This window comes from Heterocephalus glaber, unplaced genomic scaffold (genome assembly GCF_053883595.1).
Source record: "Heterocephalus glaber isolate CG9 unplaced genomic scaffold, H.glaber_assembly_v1.0 deba00000281, whole genome shotgun sequence".
NCBI classification, from domain to species: Eukaryota; Metazoa; Chordata; class Mammalia; order Rodentia; family Bathyergidae; genus Heterocephalus; species Heterocephalus glaber.
Genome location: NW_028258139.1, coordinates 32,357,739 through 32,370,295, shown reverse-complemented (window position 1 = coordinate 32,370,295; position 12,557 = coordinate 32,357,739).

Sequence of the window (12,557 nt, the reverse complement as noted above, 5' to 3'; positions counted from 1 at the left end):
GCGTGTTAAGCTGGGCCATATCAGTGACCGTGGATATTTCTTCCCCTTTGCATGCACAGTGTAATTTCATCCAAGCAGGCTGCAAATCTCTCCAGGGCTTGTCTTCTACTCAGCCATTGGAGATCATTTTACATAAATAAAGCATTATACTGTGCCTGAACCTCATCAAGAAGTGCCTGAGAGTGTTGAAAATTAAGGATACTAGCTATGGTGTAGTTCACATGTTGGTGACAGCCTTGAGGATGTCATCAGAGTTTTTGTTGCTTTCCTGGGCCCAGAGAGATTCCTGATGTATGAAACAATGATACTGCATGACTGCATGTTTTGCTTCTCTAACAAAGAACTGCATGAAACCTGTTGTTGCCCCAACTGTGCTGGGTGCCCATCACTAGTAATTGAAACCACTTTTTCTGTTCTTGTGACAAAAAGCCTCCATCACAGCACTGCAGGTGTCTGTCCCTTGTGTTCTCAGGCAAAGACACCAGTTGCACCAGCTCTTCTCTCATGATGTCTCCAACAGCGTAACGCAAAATCACTGCTAGCCTTGTGTGATGGTTTATATCAGCGCTTTCACCCAAGCACATGGACCAACAGGCTGCCTTCTGTAAGTCAGCGGTGAGCTGCTGACTAGCATCACTTGTCATGCACAGGACTCGATCTTTAACAGTATTTCTGCAAGTAGCATCTCAGAGATGCATTGCATAACTTTATCCTTGTCTGGGAAATCATGGAAAAGGGAATTACTCCTGGACAATATGGCCATTTTGATAAAATTGCCACCTAAGAGGGGCTTGCCATGTTTTGCTGGGCACAGTAAAATTTGAAACCTGGCAGCTGGCAGGTGATTTGTTTTAGAAAGACAGTTACAAAAACTAAGATACTGATACTGACATTTCCTCAGTTTCCCTTCAAGAAACTGTCTGTTTTCAGTTTCACCAAGTTCAGCCACACTTTCATTATGTTTGGTGTCAAAGTGCCATCTGACCCTTGATGTGTGACACACAGCACTCACTATACAGAGTACATGATGCTTCTCCATGGCATTCAGTCACTTCAGATGCCTCTGTCCAGGGCTCTTGGAATGATCCTCTACTATCTATTTTCAGTTCTGCTGTTTTTTTCTCTAGCTATATTTTGGAGTTCAAGACTTGGAGTCTAGAAAAACACATTTTTTTTTTTAAAAAAAAGGAGTACCCAATACAAATCTATCCCTATACCAAAAGTAGCTAACACTATTAATTAACAGTAAAAAAATGGATATCCCCTGATTTGACAACCTACTGATGATTTGCTGACCACCAGTGCAAGGGGCCAGTGTTCTGCTGACCAGCAGCCTTTGGTCTGCTCTGAAAAAGGCATCTGAGTGCATTTCCACCTTGTGGGGGCTTCTGCTAAAATCACAGCCATCCAAGAAAATACGTATATCCTTGCTCATGTTTTCTTCAAAAACAACTATGATGCTGCAGATTCAAATACACCAGGGGAACAGCACAACATTGAAAGAATTGCAATCTCTTAATTGGAACATCTCTTTGCTAAATCTTAGTGTTAAATTTCCGTTTTTCATACAAAACTTTAAAGCTAAAATCTTGTGTTAATAAAATCAAATATATTAAAACTCACAGCCATATTAAAACTGACAGGCCATGCAAAAGATCAGAGTCATGGCTAATGAGTTGTGTAGCTCATGACATCATGCCTGGCACCCCTATTACTCTCTGAGCATGCGCACAGCCCCTGTGTGCTCTGCTATTGATCCTCAGCTGTGAGGGCAATGCTGGGGTGACTTGGCTCATGAGCTGACAGACAGGGCTCTGCATGCCCACTGCAGCACATACACCATAGGTTCACACCACTGATGCAGACATTGTAACTTGTGCAGAGTTGAGAGAGACCCAGAAAATCTTGACAATATAGTGTAACAATTGTATTGTGGATATGTCTAATAAAACATTTCATTACCCATCTAATTTTTGCAGCATTTGATAGTGAACTGGACCCACTGTGTGGTTTTCCTCTTTTAAACATGCTTTGTCCATGTGAATCCTGCTTGTCAAGGAGCTCTGGGTGCCTTGGTCATAGCAAGTGCTGGGTGGAGAGGTTCAGAGAATCATCTGGGGATGCATGGAGAGTTCTGCTGCCAGATGGTTGGGAACGTGTGTTGGAGAGCACAGGGAGCCTGAAGAGAAATAAAAAATAAAATAATTTTGATGTGAAAATCCCTTTGCTAGTCATCAAGTTTGGCATAAATTAAATGGTGTAGTTAGGTAAACATCTGGGACTTAACTTCCTTATCTGTGAACAGTTCTGCTAAAAGATTAAATCACTTTTCTCTTCAGAGGGAAGCACAGTCAACAGCACAGATGTCACAGACAGAATACCTGGCTAAAATTCCAAGTTGACCCCGCATAGCCCTAGCCCTGGGTAAGTGACTTGACCTCTATACTCAGTGTCCTCATCTGTCAATTAAAGGTGACTTTAGTCCACATTTTTTAGCGTCGTTGCATGACTAAACAAGTTGATATTTATAAAGTGCTAAAAATAATGCCAGGGACAAAGTAAGTGCATGGTAAATAAATAAAATGGAAAATAGAAAAAAATAAATAACTTGGTCTCAATAAAGGCTTGTTTCTTGCCTTTCCTTTCTAAATACTTAAAAATAATGTTTTAAAACTATCATATTTGGATGAAACGGTGTACGATTTAGGTCAAATGAGGCTCATTGATAACATTTTTTTTTCTAGAAAACAGTTTTCTACATTGAGATTTAAAGATTTCTAAGGCTTGAAACTTTTCCCAGATACATGGAAAGTACAGAAGGTTGTTTGGGTGAGTGTACGTGTGTAATGTTCATCTGGGTACAGGAGCTGGAGCTTGGCGCCAGGCCCAGCCCTGTGGTGGCATTACCTTCGGAGAAGCTGCTCGGTGGGCAGCTCTGGGCACAGCGCCCCGCCCTCCCCTGCTCCCTGTAGACCAGACCTTGGGGTGAAAAGAGGCAGGAGTGCTTTGGGGTATCTGTGGCTCCTCCCCCTTGCTTTCAAACACAGAGGAGTAGTGTTTACCTTAGAGTGTTTGGCAACTGAGAAACAGGTTTTGTTAAAAGCCCATTCCTCAGGCTAGATTTGCTCAGGGTGGTTACCCCCAGCTGGAAAACACAAATAGTCAGTTATATCAGGGCCAGTCGCTGAACTGTTAGCAGAGTACAGGAAGGAGAGCCCTGTAGAAAAGGTCCTCAGCAAGCAGCCTGCAAAGTATGGGGATTCTAGGAGTCCATGAACCCCATTCCAGGAAAACCATTTTACCAGATGCAGAGCTGTCCTCACTTTTAATTTGTAGCACTGTGGTGACTATTTCATTTGGCAATGGCTAAGATGATCTTGCGTAATGAGAATGAACTGTCTTGGAAAGAAACAAAAAACATCCTAGGCACTTTTACTGACATGTTAAGCACTCAGACACTGGTAGGTAGCCATAGGACTTCTGAATTTCCCCCTGAAGATTTCAGGGTTCCCATCATCCTCAGCTTTGGGCAAACCTGGTTGGGCAGTCAATGGTAACCTTTTCATGAGAGCTGAGGGAAAGGAGGAAGGTTATGGGGAGAGTCTGAAAGAGGAGGGTGTGCCATGTGATTATTTCTTTCATCTTAATGTACTGCTCCATGTTTCAAATATTTTGAATCCACAGTGTGTGGTACAATTGCCATTATATCAAAGGTTCTGTGTGTGACCTCAGCACACCTTTTGCCCTGCTTTCTTCCATTTCCCTTCTCTAGTCCTAGGAGTTCCTCCCTGCATTTCAACCAGAAGCAGCTTAAGTCAGAGGAGGTGACTACAAATGATCACTCAGCTGCTGAGGTTGAAGGGCTTTGCAGAGGACTGACTTTACCCCATCAACATTCATTTTGTTTTTCTTCATCTCAGTCCCTTCCTGTGTGGAATGGGAGTTTCACACAATCATTTCCTTCTCAAGAGCACATTGTGGTGCAGATGAAGTCCTGTGTTACCCAGGTCTTCTGGTTGCTTTTCCGCTTCTCTTAGGAGAATGCTCACTCCAGATCTACTTGTTATTTTCTTCATAGGTCATTTGCAGGCTCAGTAAGTCTTTCAAAAGTGCTAGAGTTCCCAGCTTTTTAGCATCAATAATCTCTTTTGACCTCTCTCAGTAAAGAAAAATTATGGGGGAAGAGCTAGAGCAATGGCTAACTTCGTTACCACCGAAGAATCTGGGGAGCACTGAATAGAGATCCCAAGGAGATGATGACCCACCCTACCACTGGGGTGAGGTAAACTTCACTTCTATTTGAATATTTGGCAAATATCCTAGCTTCATTTGTCCCTCTTCTTGCAAGAAGTCTGCTGGCTTGGATGGTCTTCTTAACCAAATCTCCTCAGAGGATTCTTACCTTTCATTTCCATAGTTTGAGAAGAATAATTCTTGGGGTTTACAAAGATTTACCCACTTTACTTGCTGTTATGAAATCCCAGGCATGGATTACAGTAAAAGATTAAAATAAACCCTACCAAAATGGAACTAATAAGCCTGGATATATACGGGTTTCTTACTTCTGTGGCTTGAGGTCTGTGGTGAAGACTGTGACAGCAATCACTTTTCAAAATCTCTTCCGTGGACTTGGGTTCTGGGAATCTGGAAGACAAGAGCTTTGATGATTTCCTTAGTACTCACAGAGGGCACCCTAGGGCAGCAGTGGTGATGGCCTTTGAAATCAGGAAGAACGGAGGCTTAGGAAGCCGAATGAGACCATAATCATGAAAAGTATAATTTTTTTTAACTGAATTGTGAGGTCCTCTGGGCTTATTCCTGCTGCTTTATCTGCAAGGAGGCTTGCAAACATGTTTAATCAGACAAGTTTCAGTTTAAGTCCTGGGCAATTATATAAATAAATAAATAAATAAATAAATAAATAAAATTTGGTTTTAATTTTCTGTCTTAAAAGAATGAAAGACTCTATCCATTAATCTTTTATCGCATTCTTTCAAATGTAGAAGATTCATTCAGTAGCTAATGAAAGAGAAGCAATTAGTGGCACATAAATTCTTTTGAATGGCTAAATGGTAAATTAAGCATCAAAAATATTCCCAAGCTACAGAACATCTTAAAACTGAAACAGGTTTAAAAAGTGGATCCACACAAGAATGTACAAACATTTCATTTTAGGGCTGTTAGTAAGTGTTTAACGAGGAAGACGTTAAAATCCTGCATTTTCTTACTCCAAGAAGTGGCTCACAGGTTTGAGGAAAGTTTAGCACCACCTCACCGCTGCCTCCTAGTGGCGGAGAGAAGGAATTTTTTTTTTAAATTTATTTATTTATTTTATTAGTTGTTTGTTGGTACATTTTAGGTATACAATATGATTACATTCATCATTGGGAACTTGTACCTTTACTTGATATATCTTGGTTCTTATTCTTTCTCCCTTCCCCTGCCCTGCCTTCAACCCCTCCATCCCTCCCTATTTACAAAGCCTTTGTTTCCATTTTTTTCCCTTTCTCATATTTTTCCCTTCCCTTCTTTCCTTTCCCCTACCCCTCCCACTTCCCCTTCCCCTTTGGATCTTTTTAATTAAAAGGTATAAGGAGGATTGGTTTTATTAAAAGCCAATGATAAAGGTTCTAAAGAACTAAATGCTAAGGGCCAAAATGAGAACAATATCAAATCGAGTTCATCATGTCCCTTACTTGGGGCAAGAAGCTGTTCGCGCTGTGCTGGGTTGAACTTCAAGAACCTTTTACAAAAGATGAACAAAGGGCGTTCCTTTGGCAGATGACAGGCTGAGTGAGGAAGACTGCAGTCCTGGTTTGGTGAGGACCCTGGGGATCCTCTCACTTTAAGCATTTTGGGAGGAGCACTGTTTTTCCCTGTCGTCACTGTAATAAACTGGTGAACACCCAGGACATTCAGTCAAAGGCTAGTAAAATATCAGAGTTGGAAATGATACTAGCATTTTTTCAGTTCAAGTGCCTTGTGTTAAATGATTTGTCCCAAATCACACAGGTAATTGGTGGCAGATCTTAGAACCTGGAAAGGTCATTGTTCATGGAGCCCTCATTAAATGCCAGGCACAGTGCTAGACAACATGGAACAGTGACAAACAATTAAAATAATACCTGCCCCAATGAACCACTGCCCCTGACAGCCACCCACTGACTTCTGTGTGAGGCACATCTCAGAAGGCAGGATGTTAAGGTAGGTTACATGATTGGCCATTAATCCCTTATGGCTGGGCAGTGAAATTCCTGGGAGTTTAGATTCCTACAGGTAGCCAGGGTTCTGCCCCTGTTTACTCTTTGTCAAGAGCAATGATGTCATGCCCTTGTAGAAGATAAAAATAATGAATTATTATTTTAGCATTCAGTGCTAATAGATGGATCTACTTTTCCCATCACCTGCCTGTGTCTACAGAAGTGTGGGTGTGACCAGAATCTCTGTCCCGGAGAAGAGACAGCACCTCCTCAGCTGGCCAACACGGAGAGTCTACTTGTCACTGCTTAAAATCATTATGATAATGGGGAAAAAATAAGAACACAGATACATCATGTACAGGTATAAGCACCCAATGATAAATGTAAACGTATTGTATACCTAAAATGTAGTTCACAACATACTTCACCATAATGATCAATGTGGTTAAGTAATAGTGAATGGATAATGTATTTTTCTAATAGTGTATGAGCTCCTGATGCATTTCAAAGTAGAGGCTCCCTTTTTCACCAAATCACTATTGACAGTTTTTACTTTTGCATTTACCTAAGCAGAAAAAAATGTTTCTCCCTCTCCCACCAAAGTAAGGCAATATGTCCTGAAAGAATTCCCACCACACTGTAGTTCTCACCTCATTTTCCTGGATGTTAAGGGGCAAGTCAGTACCAAGCACTCAGTTTGTTAGCAATTAAAGGATTTATGGTTTTTATAAAGGTATTCTAGGTTTTTAAACAAATATACCTGTATTTTTTATCATATAAAATATTCTTGTCAAGCATTTCAAACATGCTTTTACATGTTTGATGATGTATTCTGTCGGTCCAGTTTTAAATGTATCTCATAGGGGATTTTTTGTGTGGCACAGATCATTCTTTCATTTCCTCTACTTCCAGTTTCAAGGTAAAAGACATTCAAGATCCAGATATATGATGGACACAGAGATGTTTTAGGCAGCAAACAAGATGATCCAGGTAAAGTGCCTAGGACCGCACTATGCACTCACATGCTCAAGAAATGGTGGCAATTTCTTTTTTTTTTACTTAACAACATCTTTGGCAAAATAAGCCCATGAGTGGCCATCAGGTGGTCCCAGCAGGCAGGGGTGTGTCAGCACCTCACAGGCCTGTCTGTTCACGGGGAGCATAGTGCCCAAGTACAAACATGTTGCTGGTGGAGTGGATAAGACAAAGAACTGGCACTGTCATGTTGAAATTGTGACATTAACAGGACTGTCAGTCCTTGGAAACCCAAAGACAAAGCAGGCCACTTCACAGCATGATTGATAAATAAACACTGGAGATCCACTTGGGAAACTGGATCTCAGATCACAGCTAACCAGATGGCAGTGATCCTTGTACTACATTTTCCTCCTCAGGGAATGAAGGCCAACACAGCTCCCAGCAGCACCTCCTGGGTTTATCTGGGGTCCCCTGGATGAAGCCAAAATTGGTTAGCAAAGATACTTGATACAAACCCCAGCAAAATAGGTGCCTGTGCATCCAAGAAAACTGGCAAATGCCAGCTATTTAGGGGGTTGAGACAGGAGGATCACAAGTTCAGGGTTAGCCCAGGCAACTTAGGGAGACTTTGTCTCAAAATAAAAAATAATAGGTCATGAAGGACCAGAGATCTAGCTCAGTGGTAGGACAGCCCTGGGTTCAACCCTCTGCAACACAAGAAAAAAATATCAGACAAACTGTCCATGAACGTTTCATAAAGAACTTGATTCTTAAAATCTAGTCGACGAAGAAAGATAAAAGAAGGATTTCAGAGTCCCGATTTTGTGTTTGATTTCCTATTCATCCTGGATAAAGTACCTGACCTGTGTCTTTTGTTTTCCTCTGTAAAACCAGTGCATATTCAAAACACAGACTTAGCGCGTGAAATGCAAACAGGCATGTGAAGGCATGCTGCGGGTCGTTCAGTTCTGAAGAACACCTGCATTGGTTTCTCTTCATTGATGGGTAGAAGTATTCACTACGTCTTTCCTGGTCCCTGTTCCTCTCTGACCAAAGAACACATATTCTTCTACCCTCTCAGTGGCTGCAGGGTGGGCCTGCACACATCTTGCAAGAGTGAGGGCTTGGAAGAAGAACTCTGTCGTGAGTGAACTCCCACGGCCTGGGCTGCCCGTGCCGGCTGGACTTCTGGCAGGGCATGGAGTATGCTTCCAATTCAGTGACGAAGGGAAGGCAGCTGCCAGGCAAAGGAAAGACCCCTGGTTGAGTGGCAGCCGCTGGGAGGCAGAGAGCTCAGATTCCACACCCATTCGTTTCTGACTTCTCGTTCCTTGTTCTCAGCAGAGTGGGGTCAGTCTCTGCCATGTTCCAGAGCCCCGGGCCGAGGCTGGACTCTCTGGGTCTCAGAGGAGCAGATCTGGTCACCGCGACCTGGAGAGTGGTGCTCTGGGGACGTGGCGAGGCCATTCCAGGAAGAACGGAGGAATGCAAATCCTGCCTGAGATCTGTCTGTGGGACTGGCTGCTGTGTGCGACTACCGGGGAAGGGCGACCCCAGGGCCCAGGAAGCATGGGCAGTCCGCCGTCTCAGTACCATGGCAGGTGGGCAGTGGGTGTCGACTCTGTGTGGCGCCCCGAGGGCCTGAGGCCCTGGGAAGTCCTTGGTGCTTTCCTGGGAGGTGCTGGCCCTTCTTGGGAGGCAGCCTTGGTTCCATCAGCCCACGGCCTGCAGGCCTCAGTGAGCCTGGGCTCTGAGATGAGCTGGGGAGGAGAAATGACTCAGGGAACAGGCCAGAGGGCAGAACGGAGTTAGTCTGGATAATGGCCCGGTCTTGCATTAAATCCTCAATTTTAAAGGCGCGCCCATTATATTAGGGGTTACTTCTCAGAAAGATGGGGGACCCCAGAAAAGCTCTTTTTGTGGTACTGGGACCCAATCTTGACGTTCTCTACCACTGAGCTCTATCCCCAGTCCTTTTCATTTTACTTTTTTTCTTGAGACAGGGTCTTGTTAAGTTGCCCGAGCAGGTCGCAAACTTGTGACCCTCTTGCCTCAGCCTTCTAAGTCCTGGAATAACAGGCCAGTTTCACAATGTACAGCTGCAAAGCTCTTCTTTTATAGGAAGTTCTTCTCTGTTTGCCTACCTCAAATAGTTACCCACTGTAAGGTCAAAGGGAAATTTCCCTTGCCTGTCAAGGTTCTCTGTAATCAACTGACAAAGATGAAATAAGAGAGAAGCATACAAATAAACATGCAAAGAGGGGGAATCACAGGAATTGGGTGCCTATCCACTCCACGCCATTGAGAATCAGGTAAATGCAAGTCCCTCTTTCTACAGGGAGCTGCAGAGCAAGCAGTTTGCCACATTATGTAGATAACATGTGCAATAGCTGCACCTTCTGCTGCTGGGTCAGACCCTCAATCTTTGCTTCCTGAAGCAGAAAGGGAATGTCAGACAGACAGACCTCTGTCAGCTCCTGCTGTGTGTTTGCTTTGCTGATATGGATAGATGTAAATTTCCCTAATGGAAAGCTTTTCACAACCCCCCTGTGACTGCAGAATTGCAGGTTGACCAAGCTGCAATATGAGAAATAAGTGTGCCTGGGACAGGATGTTTAACTGTCCCATACTGCCTTCTTTATCTAGTGCTTTTATGGAGTTATTGTTGTTTAGAATACTCAGACCCCCAGCTGGCTTCCCCCTGTAATCTCTGAGGTTTCTTTCACCATCCTGTAGCTGTGGATGTGAGAAGAGAGATTATCTCTTTTCAGGGATAGGGTGAGGCCCCTGCTAGCAATGCATTGATTTCTCACACTTGTGCGATTGTTTCACATGAAACCCAGGGGTGTAGCAGAAGAATTCGAGATTATGCTCTGCTGAGACAGGAACGATGACATCACAGAGGGAGCTGAGGGGTTCACTGCAGCCAGAGCCTGCTGGCTAATTCCATTTTAGGCGGAGTGGAACAGTCTAGAGCTTATGTCTGTCTGGATGTCTTGCAGCTGACAATTTGGCAGTGGGGAGGACACAAGGTATAACCACCACAATAAATTTAGGGAAGGACCAGCACTGTTATTACTCTTTATTGTTGCTATGGGGCATGGATATTTCCTCCCTCTTATAGCAATTGCTATACTACTGGGCCAAACACTTCCCAGCTCCTCTGAAACACGACACGTTTTCCTTCCTTTCAGAAATGAGTGTCCAGGGTTCCCATGGTTTCCCAGACAGAGGAGTGCCTGTGCCCTGCAGTGACACTCTGGACTGCGCCCCTCTTCATTGGCCTGCATTTTTGCCATTTCTGTTTCTGGCAAAAGTTTCTCAACATCTGAGCCAAGCCAAAACGGCCGTTTTTATCTTGCTGTTCCCCTTCATTCCCCAGAGGCCAGCACAGCAATTGGAAAAGCATTTCTCCCCAGGTACTTCCCAGTTTACAAGCAAAAAAATATTTCCTTTGGCTCCACCCTGAATGCTGAAGACCCCCTGCCCAGACACAGACTTCAGTCTCTACCTGGTCAAACTTGAATTTTTTAGGTGAAAAAATACAGCTATAGGAAACAAAACTGTGAGAAAGCATTCCACTTAATGCAAGCTAGTTCAAAAACGCAGTCTGATATACTCCCCACCAATCCTAGTAATAGTATTATCATTAATCAGGCCCGGGCTCTACCCACCTATCATGTCATCTATCTTTATTATTTATTGTGTTTGGCCTCTTAATGAATATTAGGATGCCAGATTAAAATACATAAAGTAATATACCCATTTCTCTTTCCAGCATCTCATATTTTATAGTGATTTTTAAATCTGTTGAGGAAAACCTTTGCTAAAGAATTGAGCTACTTGTTACCCAATAGGGATGAAGAACTTTCTCTCCCCAGGGTGAGGTGCAGTCTGCATTTGTCAGCCCTCCCTTTTATTGGTTGGACCATGAATGGTTTATCCTAAGTGTGACTTTCCTCTCTGAAGCACTCTGTATATATTCAAGGGGCGATAGAAATATGTGACGATGCCTAAATAAAACAAATTTATTCCAGTAAAGGACACATGACCATTAATTCCCCTCACAATACTCCCTCTTACTTTGGACATACCTGCATCATCATTCTTGACCCTTTCTGAAGCAGTTCTTGGAGTCCTATTTTTTGTCTTTAAGAGGTATGGATCAAAAATATGGTGAATGCTGCTGCCAACTGTCATCCAAGGGAAAGGAAGACTCGAACACAGTACTGCTCCTCCACCCCCTTATTCACTGAGTCTGGCACTGTGTGACTTTCCTAACATCAAAATGACAGTGGAAGGTAAATGTGTTGAGTCAGTTCAGGACATCCAAGAAGCCCAGACAAGCCAGCTGAGGACACTCAGGAGAGAGGGCTCCAGAACTGCTTCCAAAAGTGGCAAGAACACTGGGATAAGTGTTCAGGGCAGGGGGTGTTCTGAGGGGATTGATGTCCTTTACTATAATACATTTTTAACACTCGTGTGTTGGTATGGGACTGTTTTGAAACTGACTGAATTTGGTGCCCAACACATTTTGATGCAAAACTTTGTTCGGGTACTTGTTTGTTTCATATTCCGTGTGCAAGTTAAAATTTGTCAGTGTCAATGACCTCTTCTAGACAAAAGCTTTTTTGGTACTTGTTATTTCTGGTGCTCTTCATGCCACCCAGAACTACATTAGACACTCCCTGCACAATCACACCTCACACCAGTCACACCTTACTGCACACTAGTGCCTCCAAAGTCGGAGTGGAACTCCCTCTGCCTGCTAGGTTGCCCCACACTGGGAGGGAATGTGAGATCTCAACTAGGGAAGAGAGGACAAGAATGCTGCCAGACACCAATGCACAGGACAGCATCCCGCAACAAAGAGATGGCCTGTGTAAAATGCCAGTCTGGCTACCATTGAGAAGCCCAGGCCCAGAAGATGGTCTCCTCCTGCACCCGTGTGAGCTGTGCCTGGCATCAAAACCTCAGCCCTGATGGGAAGGAGCACAGTGTTTCCAGCACCTCCTCCAGCACCTGCTCAGGGTGCCTGTGCAAGTAGCAGAGTTTGCTGAAAATGTGGCGTCGTGTAGAGCCCTTCCCTGACACATGCACAAGGCAAAAGCTCAGACATCTGCTTTCAGATATATCTTTCCTTATCGCTGCCTCTGCTTCTCTGTTTATGCAGCGTTTCCATTTGCTGTGTATGCAGTACCTTTTTCCACAAACTGCAGTGCCCCACTTTGTGACTAAACTCTTTTTATGCAGGAGTTACTTTCCTCTGAGTTAGAGGGCCATCCCAGTGCTGCTTCTTGGAAATCTAAGTTGTATCGTTTTTTAATGGAAAATAATTTTATTCTCTGTAAGTATCGAGCTGTCTTTATTATCATGATT